Raw genomic sequence first — 15,555 nt, 5'->3', positions numbered from 1 at the left:
TATTATTTTTCTTTTTTTTATCGCTACGAAACGGAAATACAGAAAAGTCGTTGAACGTTAAACGAACCTTTGGCTGTGCGGTTCTCGCACTTAGCAACGCATTTACGAGACTCGAGCAACCACGTAGTTTCGCTCGACTAATTTCAAACGGATTTTGATAAAGCAAGCGCATACGACGCGCAACGCTGCAGGAAACCTGAAAGTGAATTGCGGCGAAGCCGGGGTGGAAGGTATAATAAAAAAAAAGAGAAAGAACAGAAATATGAAAAAATGGGAGAAGAAGAAGAAGAAGAGGGTTTTTGGTTGGACGAAGAAGAGGGATAGGGTAGGACATGGAAGGGATGGGAAGGGAGACAAACTTTTCCATCTATCGCGAAAACTTTCAGCATAACTGACATGAGTTTTCTTTTGCCTTTCATCGCTCTTTCTCTCTCTCTTTTTCTTTTCACTCGACGTTAAATAATTCGAGAGAAAGAAGATACAAACGCTTTCATCTTTCTTATTGACACTTTTAAAGTATTTCTATATCATACACATCGGATACATATAAACATTGTTAAATATTAGGATGCAGGAATGAGAGAGAGAGAGAGAGAGAGAGAGAGAGAGAATTATGGTAACTTTTTTTTAAATAATCTTGAATCTTGCCCTGCTTCTTACGGACAATTATTTAATACATTAAAATCAGATTTTATCAAATAATTTATTATCGAGTCACTTAATTCATTTCTAGTTCTAATAAATTGAAACAATGCAATAAAATCATTACTTATAACATATTTATTTTTACTTTTACTAATTACTATCTTTTTCTTTTCTCTATGCTGTTATTATCATTCAAAAAAAATATGATATTCATGTACCGATTTGTAAATTAGTTCGTTCATGTTCGTGTTCGAGTATTTATTTATTTTTTCAGAGAGATAGAAATGCTTGAAAAGTTGTTCACGAGGACGTTGTGTACCGGATCGTCGTGCTTGGGGGTTGGGGTTGATAGACGAACGCGAAACGGAAATAATTTGTCGATTGTGAAAACAAATGGCAGTTAGTTTCGGCACCTGACGCACCTCCTACTATTCGCCGATACGTCCTGTCCTCTTTTGTTATCGACTTTTCTTCCGCGTCGTGTGAAAAAGAAACAAAGAGAGAAACAGTGAGAGAGAAACATACAGAGAGAAAGTGAGAGAGAGAGAGAGAAAGGAAGAAAGAAATAAAGCAAGAGGGAAACGTCCATATAAATTACGTCCCTGGGTAGACTAAACTCTCGTGCCTGTTGTAAAAAGGAAGACAGAGAGAGGGTGAGAGAGAAAGGTGGGGAACTAAAGAGAAAGACAAGCCTATATATCCTCAAAGAAAAACGGATGTTAGGTACGTTACACGCATCTCCTGTTGAACAACAAAGTTCCTTTTTCTCATGAGAACGAAGAAGAAAAGTATATCGATGTCGTTTAAAAGACCATTGACTTGTCCAAACAATTATCGATAAAATATATTAAGTCTATCTGAGTCTTTTTATCGTTATTTATTTATCCTTTTGTTTTATTTTATTTTATTTTATTTTATTTTTATTCTTTTCCCGTTTGAATCAATAATAAAGATCGCTTTTAATATATTATTATTATTATTATTATTATTATTATTATTATTGAGCCCCCCTCTCCCTTCTTAAACCTGACCCTGTCTTTTATCTTTCCACGGTTCTCACTTTTTCTCTCCTGTATTTCTTTTTCTTTTGCTTTTTCTCTTTTTCTGAATATCACAGAAAGAATATTAGAATTGTAATGTCGGTGGATTTTTATTTGCGAACGATGAAGAGGAGGAGGAGGAGGAGGAGGGGCAGGAGGGACGAAGAGGGAGGATGAAATTACAAGACGAACGTGCGTCCTCTCTCTTTTTTTTTTTTTTCGAATTCCCGAAGGTATTTTCATGAGGATTTAGATGAACGAAGGGAATCAGAGACAATGAAAAAGAGAGATAGATATAGATAGATAGATAGATAGATAGATAGATAGATAGTAGAGAGAAGATCTTTTTACGGTGGTAATGAAGAAAATAAAAGGTTCAAAAAAAAGATAGAGAGTGAGAGAAAAAGTGTAAAATGAAAGGAGAGGAGAACGACCGAGAGGACATACACAGCAGTAGTGGCTGCTAGGTGGACATTGCAGTTGTCAGCAAGCATTCGTTTGGTCGTTGTTGTTATTGTTGTGAAAACTACGTTTTAACCGAAGCGTTTAATTAAAAGAGTACTATCTTAACGCGATGTGAACGTACGTATATTTTTTATCCCCGTATGACAGCCATCACCAACCAAAGAGCTGTATTTCGATTTCTACGTTGGTTCTCAAACCGATTTTTTCTTTATTTCTTTCTTTGTTTCTTTCTTTGTTTTTTTCTTTCTTTTTATTCTCGGAAAGTCAAGAGAAAAATTAAGTGGATAGTATAATAATCCCTCCTCCCTTACCCCCGTGGATGTGATCACAAGCGACGACAAATACGTTCGATAATTCCTTCTTCCTTCCTTCCTCTTGTTTTTCTTTTTCTTTCTTTTTCTTTGCAATGTTAATTGAAAAAGAAAGAGTGAGAAAGAGAGAGAGAGAGGGAAAATTGAAAGAAAGAAATTAAAGAAGAAAAACACAATTGTTTTTTTCCGTTAAGATCAGCCGATACTGCGACAGACCACCCCCTCCCCCTCACGGGTATATCTAATCGTGAATTTAACTTTCTTTTTTCTTTTCTTTTTTATTTTTTAATAGTCAAAATTAACCGAGGGGCCACTTGACCTCCCATCTCCTTGCATCCCTCCTCTACCATTGAGGAGAATATTGTTAGGGGTTTAAACAAAAAAAAAAAACAAAGAAAAAAATTTGTATATATATTAAATCTTGCGTTAAACTTTTCTTTCTTTTCCGTTGTTTCTCGAACCCATTTTAGTCCGCAAATTTCATGTATGAAGAGTCCTTCTCGACTTTGAAAGAGCAGGATTAATCGCTTGCCAGGCACATCCGAGGTCGGTTCTTGAAAAACCAGCTACGTCTCCTGAGAGAAAAAGAGAGAAAGAAAGAAAAAGAAAGGAAAAGGAAGAAGAAAAAAAGTAGGAAGAAAATTTCTTTTCTTACTTTGCTTTTTTCTCTTTCTTCTCCCCCTGCGTTTTTCTCCCCCTCCCCCCCGTTTCATTCTTTCTCTCGTCTCTTTTTAGTTCCACTTCCTTCTTATTTTTCTTTTTCTTCTTCTTGCTTCTGCCCTTTTTACGTTTTCTTTTAAAACGAATTTTTCATTTCGTTCTTCAATCCCCTCCCCCTCCCCCCTGCTCCCATATCCCCATATGCCCCGATGTGCATTCAATTCAATAGAATCATCGTCGCTGGATTTTTATACACACAAAGAAAAAGAATTAAAATAAATACAAAATTGTCTTTTCCGTCGTATTGTTTTTCCTATAAAATCTTATTTATTTCTTTCTTATATTCTTTAAATCATTATTCTTCGTTATATACCCTTTTTCCGTTTTCCTCTTTCGATATTTCTTATTTATTGGTTTTTCTTCTTTTTTTTTTTTTTTAATTTAAAACGAATTGTCTCTTTCGTTTTTTTATTTGCCAATTATATTAATTTAGAAAATCATTATCTTCCCATTTGTTATATTATCAATTTAATTGTTTATATTATCAAAATGTTCTTTTCTCTTTCTAATATTCTTCATAATCCTTAGCAAACACGCGTTGAAACTCTCCAATTGGTGAAGCCCGATGAGATACGCTTGTACGATTAAAACGATCCATTTCGGTCGGTTCTTCGGTAGTATTTGCACGGTCAATATATGTATACCCTCGTTTGTTAAAATAATACTGACCGGATGAATGAATGGATAAACCATTTTCCTACGTGTACATATCTAAGTGTCATATATTAAATATCAAACAGGGAACAATTTAACGTAAACTTTATTATAATCTAAAGTAAATTTATACATGGGGTATATATTTAAATATATATAACAATAATAATAATCATATATATATAAACACATGCGTATGTATGTGTCTTTTAGTATTTGAACAAATTCAATTACGTATGTATATATAATATAAATTAATCGATATTACACACAGTGCGTGTTAGAATGAATTTAACTGACGGCACGTATCAAATAATAATAAGATATATATATATGCGTGTGTGTGTGTGGTTTCTTATACATATACATATTTTAATAGTACGAACACCGATAAATTTTCGTAGGATCCCAAAAGGAGTTCCGAGAACTCAGGGGATTTCAAGTAAATTTGCGCGTGCGCGTATCGTCGATTCGTGATCCCTTTCGATTATGTCAATAACGCTGAGAGAGAGAGAGAGAAAGAGAGAGAGAAGACCACTACCTCTTGTGTTCTCTTCATATTATATCTAAAATCCTTCTCCTTTATTGCTTACTTACTATCGTGCTAAGGGAAAGGGAGTAGGATACTCGATTATAAAGGTATAGGATTATCTCACTCGAGTTAGCGATAATGAGCCAAGTAGTGGAGAATCTTCCTTCTATTCGATCAAACAAAACGTATATCGTAGCAAACTATCTCTCTAAGGTGGTCAGAAGTTCGTTTTGTTATCCTTGAGAGCCTGGGAAACTCCTGTTTGCTTTCTCTGACGAGAGTAATTTGCGTGTTTGCGATAAAGGGTCCATGGATGCTTCTACCTATCTACCAATGGGTATCGCTAGTACTTAAGAAAACGTTCTCATTTTCAACACCTAGATAAAAACACACGACCACGAAAATGTTTTTCTAAATTACTCTCGAAAAATATCTACCATTTCTTATCCTATTTTCTTTTTATATCTTAGATTTATCAAGCTATTCAACATTGCAAAAGTATTAAGTGTTACGTATTAAAGTATTAAGTATTAAGAGTATCGTTATTGATAATAATTTAGCAGTATTGCTTGTATTTAAGAAAATGTTCTCGTTTTCAAACATCTCGATAAAAACACACGACCACGAAAATGTTTTTCTAAATTACTTCCGAAAAATATCTACTATTTCTTATCCTATATTCTTTTTATAGATTTATCAAGCTATTCAACATTGCAAAAGTATTAAATATTAAGAGTATCGTTATTGATAATAATTTATCAGTATTGCTTGTATTTAAGAAACGTTCTCGTTTTCAAATACCTCGATAAAAGCACACGATCACAAAAATGTTTAACAAAACGATATAATACATATTCATCATTTTAATTTAATAATAAATAATAACGTAAACTTTTTAAATTAAATGTATTGTTAATTTCAATAATGTATAAAAGATGTAAAATATAATATAATTTAATATAATATAATATAATATAATATAATATAATATAATATAATATAATATAATACAATTTCATTTTCGCGATAGCATTAACATGATTTTTGTTGATGATAGCTTTTAAGGATTAAGTTAGCAGGCGCAACTCTTTTATATTATGGCTTATTTATACTATTTTATATGAAATCTGTGCCAAGTAAGCAAATCCCGAAGTAATTTTAATTTAACAAATGCATTCCATTTAGAGGTTACGTATTGTGAGTGCAATAATATGAAAGGGCTCCGTTTTTTTTTTCTTTCTTAAATCGTGTAATATGAAAATTATGTTAGAAGAGGATTTGAGCAATTTTTTTTCTACACTATAGCGTATTAAAACTTTGCTCCCAATATATAACGTTACAAAAGAATTTTGCTTACATTAGATGGTATTCTTATTGTAAAATATTATTCATCAAGATCTGTAATAATTAAAAATTAGAATTTTATTAAGATTTTAAACTAAATCGAAATTATTTCATTAATTTAATGTCAGACAGCTTATAAGATTATTTTCCAATGGAAAATTTTTTTCGTTTGAAATACAATATGAATATATCTATCGAAGAGTATTGAAAAGATTTCTAAAAATAAAAAAAATAAATAAAAAAAACTTCACCTATGATTACATAACGTTCTCATTCTTCCGTTCACCTACGCCATTTCAAAGAATATAGTGCTCTTGTATGAGACATTTCAAGCCGGATAACTTGAATCATTAAACGACAAGTTATACCGGGAATGCTATTAGTATCGTTCGTTTAATGTCAGAATTCACGGATAGGAGTTTTCCTACGAACTTGTTGCTCGCTAAAAGTTAATGTACGTTTTAATCTTATAAATATACATGCAAACTTTTTTTATTTCCTATACATCTCTTTCCTTTTTTTTAATCTCAAAATTTAATGAAAAAAAAAAAGATATAAAAAGTTCGCGTTTATATACATAACATTCTTGTTTTTTTTTTTTATTTTAACGCATAAAATATGCCGATACAATCATGCGAACAAAAAAGCAAATAAAATTACGTAAAATCCTTTTGTATAACGTAATTTTCAACGATTTAACATCGTAGAATTTTGTATCGGTCGAAATATACGAAAATAAGAAATAAAAAGAAAATAAAAAGAAAATACAATAAAATAAAATAAAATAAAATAAAGTAAAAGAAGAACGAATAGTAGGGTGAAAAGAAGAGTAGATTGGCCAAAGGCGTTGTGAAGTATAAGCGAAAGGACCTCAGGGTTCGATCAGAGAGTTCGAATTCAGGTTTTCCCTTCTTGTGGCTGTCGAAAGGTGGTGGTGGTCATTCGAAGTGTGGTTAGAAGTTCCTCCTGAGGAATATCGAGTTCGAAACCTTTTTTCGTTGACCCGTGGGAAAAATCCATCGAAATGGAAAGGGCCTAAAAGAAATTCCAAGAGAGAGAAAGAGAGAGAGAGAGAGAGACGATAGTGCATGTATGCGTGCGTGCGTGAGTGAGTGCGTTGCTTGCCCATCTGTGTGTGAAAAGAAAAGAAAAGAAAAGAAACAGAATCTGAACTCAATTTGTTGGGCATGTTACTTCTGGAAGAGTATCCCTTTGGAGAATTCGATGAATCCTGCGATCTTTTTAAAATCCCTTCCTTCGTGTATTTCAACGTTCACCTATCTAGCTAAGTACTCGAATCATTTTCTTTTTTCTTCTTTTTCTTTTTTTGTGATTCAACATCGGCACGCGTTCAATTAATGTTTTAATTTCGTTTAAGATTCATAATACTAATATTTGTATTCGATATATAATATTTTATAATATAATATAATATTGTGTGTAATCGGTACACGCGTATGAAATGAAATAATGTCGTTAATTATATATTATGTTTTTTATTTTTTTTTAATTTTGTTAGGATTGATAATACTGCAACACATATTATTTATTTCGTGGCGAATAGATAGATTTTATTTTCTGTTTTCTTTTTCTTTTCATTTTCCAAGATTGATACGAAACTTCTCGTGTTTTTTTTTCTTTTTATAAAAACACGTCGGAAGTTAATTCTTTACTTTTTTACAATAGACGATAAAATAAGTTATTTAAGAATCCTCACTCTACCGTATACCCTTTTCTTACCCTTAATTACTTCTCGAGGTATCATCGAAATGTTTCATCGTACTTTAGACAAGTGTTTGTAAAAAATATAGAAAAAGAAACCAGGTCGTTGGTTAGACGTTGGTAGAGTTACTTCGAAAAGGTCGTTACGTGTCCACTCTTCCAACTTTACAGGAACGTTCATCTGTGTATTTACGGTGACCAACAATAATGCTGACTCCACACGAGAGGTGTTACCGTTTGCCATTCTTCCAAAGGAGTCCTGTGGGTGGAACTTGAATCGTGTCTTGAATTACGAACCTTAACGTTACAGTCCTTCTGGATGCTATTATATTAAATCGATGTCTGATATTTCACGAGCGAATGAGGAAAAGAGAAATAGAGGGCTAGGGTGAGAGAGAGATGGGGAGGAGGAAAATAAATAAATAAAAGAAAATGATAGATTCACGTGTTCGACATGTTTGACTCAATTTCCGTCTATTTCGTTTTCAGTATTTTGCGAGTGCTAGAATAAATAGTAGAAAAATGATTAACCCTTATATACAATATCGTGTAATTTTAAAAGTTACATATTCCTTCTCTCTCTCTCTCTCTCTCGTTTATGTGTATTTTTAAAGTCGTAACTTTTTCATTTAGTTAGCTAACGGTTATGGTTTTAACTTTGTTATCACATATTCGAAAAGTTAATATTTGCTAAATAGTTTGACAAAGTTATATTGAGTAATATAGCGTAGTCGTATTATTAATTTTATATTATTAATATGTATATTATTTTTTTATTTAGGCAAAAAGAAAAAAAAAACGAAGTTACACAGAGTCGATAACCTTTTACAACATCATATAAATAATTAACGCCCGAGAATTTTGATATAATTTTAATTTAATCTTTTCCAAAATAAAAAAGAAATGAATTGTTAGTTCATTTTCCAAGGATTAATATTTGCCAAATATAAGCGCGAATTTTACATTTAATATTATATTTTTTTTCAGGCAGGAAAAGTAAATTTGGATTATATTATGAATAGTACAAAGTCGTGATCTTTGATCATTTAGGAAGATTTTCCAACACACAAATTGAATTATACTTTTTTTAATCTCTCTCTCTCTTTTCTTCTTCAATTTTTATTGATTACATTTCAAAAATGCAATTGACGTATTTAAGATTCCCTATCGAATTCATATAGCCGTTGTCTCGTATCACTTTGACGGTGTATTAACTTATCGTAATCATTATAGGGTTTGAAAAAGGGGACATTGCGCGAAGGAATCCGATAATAATTAATCGTGAAGGATGATCGAACTAGGAATATCGAGATAATAAAGCGATGCTCTCTCTCTCTCTCTTTCCCTTCTACTCTTTCTTTCTTTCCCTTTCTCTTTCTTGTTCCCCTCCCCTTGTACCCCTTTCTATCCACGTCTCGTTATCTCGTTTGTTCATCGAACCAGCCTTTTCGATAGGCGGCCGATGCCTTTGGGGAGTAGAGTGCAGATTAGCTTGGTCGAGAAGATTTAGAGAGGCACTCTAACGATTGTAAGCATGAAGTGGCCGAACGTGATGAGAAAATAGAGAGGATGGTAGAGGGAGGGAGGAAGGAAGGAGCTTTAACTGTGGAAATGCGGAAGCACGATTACGATGGACTAAAGAAATTGTTTTCTCCGAATTTCTTTCTTTTGAGATGAATAGAAAGGGAAAACGAAAAAGGTAAGAGACAAGGAATGAAAGAAAGAAATAGAGATAGACAGATAGATAGATAAATAAAAAAAAATCTAGAAAGTGGTGAGTAGAGAGAGAGAGAAAGAGAATAAGCAAGCAAGCAAGCAAGTACTCGGTTTCATCGAGATTGGAATTTGTTGAAATTTTTCGAGTTGGTATTGTGCGAGCTTTTAGAAGAAAGCAGGCCAAAGGATAGGAATGAGAGTACAACAGCAGTAGCAGCAACAGAAGCAGCGGTACACCAACCCAGAGTACAAAAAAGAGAAAGTAAATAAATGATAATAAATAAAAAAAAATCAAAGATATTATTGTAAAAAAAAAGGAAAAAGATTTACATAGAATTCGAACAATATTTGACTAGCGTAAAATATGATAATGGTCAAACCGACCACGAAAAATACAAAGCTACAAGAATGGGGTAAATTGAAAGGTAACAAGGATAAGCATTGCAAAAGGATAACGAGTTTCCTTCTGAAATCTGAAGGAAAAAGAGGAAAAAAGGGAAAAGCTCGCGGACTCCATACCAACGCTGGAATTCCTTCTGTTCCTTTTTTTCTTTTTTTTTATCTTTTCTTCATTCGTTTTTTTTTTCTTATTTTACGTTTCTCTTTCTTCGTTCTCTTTTATAGGGGTAACTTCAAACAAGACTGGATTTTATTCTTGATCAAAGGGACATATATATATATGTAGGTGTATATACGTTTCTTCTCTTTTCTTTTTTTATTTTTAATTTTGTTTTTCTTTATGTATTCTTATTTTATTTTTTTTATTTTTCGAAAAAAGATATTTTAAGTTTAAAAAGATATAATGTATAGGCACAATTCGCTAACAAAATATATACACACTTCAAACTAACTTTTTCATTTTCCTTGGACTTGAACAACATTTTTAAAGTATGAAATACAATCATATTTTAAAATAATCTTACGTTCCCCTCGATCGACAATCGTACCGCTCAGCCATTTTGTCATTACCGTAGATTTGTCACTTGTCGATACACAAGCAAATTACGTATAGATTTTCGTTCCAGATTCTCTGCGTTTAATTTAATCGAATAGTATATAATTTTTATTTTTTACGTTATATTGAAAAGAAAAGATAGGAGATGAAATATCCAACAAGTTTGTGGTGTGTGTGTGTGTGTGTGTATTCAAGAAAATTAGGCTTTATCAGCGTTTGTGCACTTGACAGAATGTAAGAATCGGTAGTAGCACGTGAAATTCCTACATGAAATACATGGATACATACTCTCAAGCTCGTTAATGGATTAAGCAAAACTCATTAAAGGTCTCTTTGTACTATGCAACTATAACGCGAACGACTTGCTCTCTTCTCTCTCTTACACACACATACACACACACACATATGCACGTATATACATACATTCTATACACTAGAAGATTATCTGACTAAAATGAAGCTATCGCCAAACTAAGTAACATACAGGTATAATGCAACTCTCTCTCTCTCTCTCTCTCATTATTTTTAGTCTTCTTCGTGATGGAATGAATATTAGAGAAAATTACATTTGATGAGATAAAAATATAAAAAAGCGAGATTGTATTTGATGGATAATTCATATTTTTGAAAAATCTTCTAATTCTAACTATTCGTTTAATCGGTGTTTCCTAATATTTATACTTTAGTAAATAGTAGTTTTTGTTTCTTTTTTTCTTCTTCGATTAGAAGCTTCCCCCGTTAATCGTTTATATATTTCGTACTTAATTTTAGTTAATTCACCGATATACAGTAATATTTTTATTTAATAGTTCTTTTTATCTTTATAATCCTTGAACATTTAGAAATTGTTATTGCTTTCTGTAATTATGCGTGTAAATGAAATCTAATGAAACTTGTTAAAAATTTCGTTATCAATGGTATCTCAATTTACATGTCATAGGGATGTTCAAAACAAGATAAAGTGGGTTGGTTACATTTAGAACTATCTCGGTAATTATTAAAAAAAAAATGTATCTTTTAATTACTTAGGCGGAATGTTTCTTTTTATATTAACCCTTTCGCTACGAGCGGGTTATCCGCCGCGGTACTTCCGCTGAACGGGCCGCCGCGCCAAAAGTGTGCACGGTGTGCTGGAGTTAGATCATGAACGGTCGCATTTATGAAGAGCGACTATAGTCGTCCGTGATAGCGAAAGGGATAATAAAGTACTTTCTTTGTTTCTTCGTTTTCTAAATTCTGTTTTCAAGCACTCTGTATATTTTATGCGTGTAACTTATGATACGACGAAATATATATTCAATGAGAATGAGCACGGCGCGATAATAGCAAAGTTTCAGCATACGGCGTATGTCACAGAGAGAGTCTTATCTAGATAATAAGTTTGTTGCTTATATAATAATGAATGGGAATCTTATATATTTTCTCTTTTTCTATCTGAGCTGTGTTGAGTTGTGTGTAACTTCCTCCCTTCTCTCCCATAAGGATTTAATATAATAAATATGTATTATAAATACATTGTTGATATTAAAAGAAAGTTCTAAGATTAAATATGTCAATTTAGTTTTTTAACAATAAAGAATTTTTACTTTTTAACAAATATATTATATTCAAGATTTATTTAAGGGTTATTAATGATTTCAGAAATATGTAACTGTAATGAGTAATTAAGTTCTATTATTATATTGATGTATTAATTTTTTTATAATGTATATAATTAATTATTGTTCTCATCATAATATAGCATCAGAAAATTCTGATTTTTACGTCGTTGCTAACTTTGTAAAAATCAGAAGCGGAATTAATCATTAAGATCATATTCCACGATCATCATTTGCTATATTTCGGGTAATTCTCCCTACTATGTGACGAATTGAAGTCTCACGGAACAGTTTTATATAGTAAGTAAAGTATACTTTTACTTCCGAGAAGTTTACAACATCTATCGGTGATTCTGGGAACTAGAATCAAGTGTATCGGTGGTAGCTTCGTAAGTTGTACGATCTAATCGACAGAAACATGGATAGTTGGTAGAGTAGTAGAAAGAGAAAGAGAGAGTAAAAGAGACAGAGAGATAGAGATAGGGAGAGGAGATAGTGGAAAGCGAGAGAGAGGCATATAAAGTAACGCAGCACGTGCCAAGCTTAAATGCGATATAGATGTGGCCCATAAAGATTACTCACGCTTCTGCAGTATTAATATTTCATGAGGCCCACTTGTAAAATGTGGTGCTCCGAATCTCTATATTTTCTGAAGAAGAGATAGACTGTATATCCTTTAAAATTGAAGGTCGAATAGCATTACTGATTATGCCATTAGTAAAAGAACCTAGTGGCTAAGAAGAGAAGGTATTCATTCGTTCGAATGTGTGTTTATTCGGTGTTATCAGAAAATGCTGGAAATTTAAATATGTGACGTATAAATGGAATAAAATATATTTTATTTGCAAATAAAATAGATAGATGATCGTTCATAACAATACGGGCATGCGAAAATTGTATTTACTTACTTTTGGAAAAAAATACGTCAAGGATTCACAACGAATAATATGTATAAACGTTTGAAATTTGCGTATGAAAAATAAATATGGAAAAAATAAAAAAAGAGAAGATATGTATATGTAAAATTCAAACAACAACAACGGTTTGTACGTATATGTGATATTTTTTATTTTCTAAGAAAAAAAAAAAAATTCGCCCCCGGGTGGGCTCGAACCACCAACCTTTCGGTTAACAGCCGAACGCGCTAGCCGTTTGCGCCACGGAGGCGGTTGAGATTTCTTTCTTAAATTGTACATTGGTTCTGTTACTTCAAGAATACTTTATTTTAACTTCAAGACATTCGACGTTACATAGTATACAAGATTATACATTTATGGTATCATTATGATTGGTAAATAAAAATTATTTATAAATAACGTCATTAAATCAAATTGTAATTTTTATTATTTATTTATATATATATATAGATTAGTAGATAAGTAGATTTAAGATATATTATCAATTTGATACCGATTTTATTTTCGTTTATTATATTATAATACTTACAGTAAATAATTTATTGTTCTTTCCTATATATTTCCCTATTTCTTTTATCATTTTCTTTCTTTTGAACTGAACTTGCTTACTCACTCATTTACTATTAGTCACACGCTGGTCAGTTTGAGGGAATCATTCTTTTGAATCGTAGGAGGAGATAAGTAAAGGAAAAATGGAGGATGCAGCAGTTTTCCAACTGTTTTTGGCATCTTATTTCTCGCTTTGCACTTTTCACGTTTGGTTTTCATTATTTTTCGTTTCCGTTGTCGCAATAAAGATGGAAACGAACGACCGTATACGATTTGAACTTTTTCACGATCGTTTCAAGTGTACACGAATGTATATAAATAGAATATTATTTGGATCAATTGCATAACTTATGAATATTTTAATTTCTTTTTTACTTATAATGTCATGTGAAAGTTATACGAAGAAAAAAAAAATAACTTTGAGAAATAATTTTTCTTCTTATAATATTTGCTTTTATGGATTAATAAGAAATATTAATTTTAAAGTTAAGAAGAATATCCTGTATAAATACATATGTATATGTAATATCTAATTTATCAATCTATTTCATATTACGATATAATCGTTCATCACATGATATTCCATAGAAGTCGGGGGGATGGTTAATCGATATCTGCAGAATAATTTACGTCGCAAGAATGCTCGCGGATTAATAATACCGGTGCATCGAACCGTCGTCGTGAATTTAAAATACTAGAAATATATTCACATTGTTAAATTTCTCACGTGTTGAGAGCACGTTTGAAAAGAAACGAGTGATAGCATTTGGAAAAATACGATAGGGTACGAAAACATTAATTCTATTTTCTTCGTTTGCGTTTTTTCAAACTTTTTTGATATTATATCTAATTTTCTTTTTTTTATCTACTGACAAAACAGAAGTATAAGAAATGAAAAAATAAAAGATAATAGCAATAAGTAGATAAGGAAAAAAGATAATAATAAAAGGAAAGGAAAAATTCTTGTATTCGATTTTAAAAAGAAATACGAAATATATACTATCTATTATATACTTATATATATACGTATACGTATACGTATTTACGATGACAAGATCGATAACGTTTTTGTAAGTGGACTTATTGGAATATCGCGACATTTGCAGGACACATAACAATACCACATGTTCTGACTACCTGTGTACATACGTGAGTCACGATCAAACTCGCGAAACTTCGACAAACATGCCAATTTCCGATCGAACGCTTTTCATCACTATGTCAGCAGAACCTTATCCTTAACTTCAATCATTCGTCCGAAAGAAATCCAGGTTTAGGTGCTACCTTTTGTCAGGTAGTCGAAGAATTTTGTATTGGATATTTGAAATATTCACCCTATAAAATAAAAGCTTCCAAGAGCTTGGATGTTAGAATTTTTCAAAAATTGTTTTTATCAACTTCTCGTCTTTTCTTTTTTTTTTATTATAATAACAAAATCTTTTCAAAATATTCAATAATATTGTTTTTGATAATGAATATATTTATTTGTATTATTGAATAACATTTTTTACGATATTTTTCTTTATGTTATATAGAAATATTAAGAAATAATGTTTTTATGCGTAATGGAAATTATAAAAAAAAAATAAAATCCGTTTTATTTAAATTTACATAGAAAAATATTAAAAATATTTTTTAACAAACTTTAAACGAATTCGTTTCAAAAAATTCGTATCCATTCTGATCCGAATAAATAACAAAAATAAATTGTATTTTCGGTTGGTCATGTTTGCTGTCATTTCATTAATATTATTGCAATTGTTGTCGGTTCGATAAAAAAATTTGACGTATTTATTTGTTACGTTATTCGAGAAATATTTACTCGTTAATTCGTTGAATTTTTACAAGATTGGTTCTCTCAGATATATACACACACACACGCGCGCGCGCGCGCGCACACACACACACATACACACATATGTACCTACAAACATTACATTTTCCTGTTTTATACAACATATTGGTTTGGTCAAAAAAGAAAAAGTGATTCGGAAAAAGGTTTATTTTTTTACAAATTAATGCTTTGCATATTTTTATTATTTCTTTTTTTATTTCCAACAATTTATTTATCTTTTTGTTTCCCTATTCACGAATAGAAGAATACTATCGCGGTAGATTTTTAAGTGTGTGCTTTCGCGTGACAAACCATAAAGTCATCTTTACGATAGACGACACCCGTTGGAAAGTAAAAAAATGTTCACCGAAGGTTTCTGTCCAAGCACAAAGAGATGAAATTTCGGCCATAAAGCGGAACGTTCGTTTTTCAACAAGTAGAAAAGAACAAACGTAAAACTTGAGATCAATTTTTCCTTTTTTTTAATTTCATGCCCTTGTCCTTTTTTTTTTATACATATACGTATCCTACGTTCAATAATTTTATCTATTAT

The 15,555-nt window shown here is 31.5% G+C and overlaps 1 protein-coding gene and 1 non-coding gene across 5 annotated transcripts in view; one reads left to right on the top strand and one right to left on the bottom strand.

The window, feature by feature from the left end:
- Nucleotides 1–15,555, top strand: part of LOC122516896 (acetylcholine receptor subunit alpha-like) — a 91,710-nt gene that overhangs the window by 32,300 nt on the left and 43,855 nt on the right. The window lies entirely within an intron of this gene.
- On the bottom strand, nucleotides 12,796–12,869 carry Trnan-guu. Its single transcript has one exon. It is a non-coding gene; the product is annotated as a tRNA-Asn (tRNA).

Source organism: Polistes fuscatus, unplaced genomic scaffold, assembly GCF_010416935.1.
Source record: "Polistes fuscatus isolate 324 unplaced genomic scaffold, CU_Pfus_HIC Scaffold2, whole genome shotgun sequence".
Taxonomy (NCBI): Eukaryota; Metazoa; Arthropoda; class Insecta; order Hymenoptera; family Vespidae; genus Polistes; species Polistes fuscatus.
The sequence above is the reverse complement of the archived record's forward strand: the minus strand, read 5'-3'. Positions and strand labels throughout refer to the sequence as shown.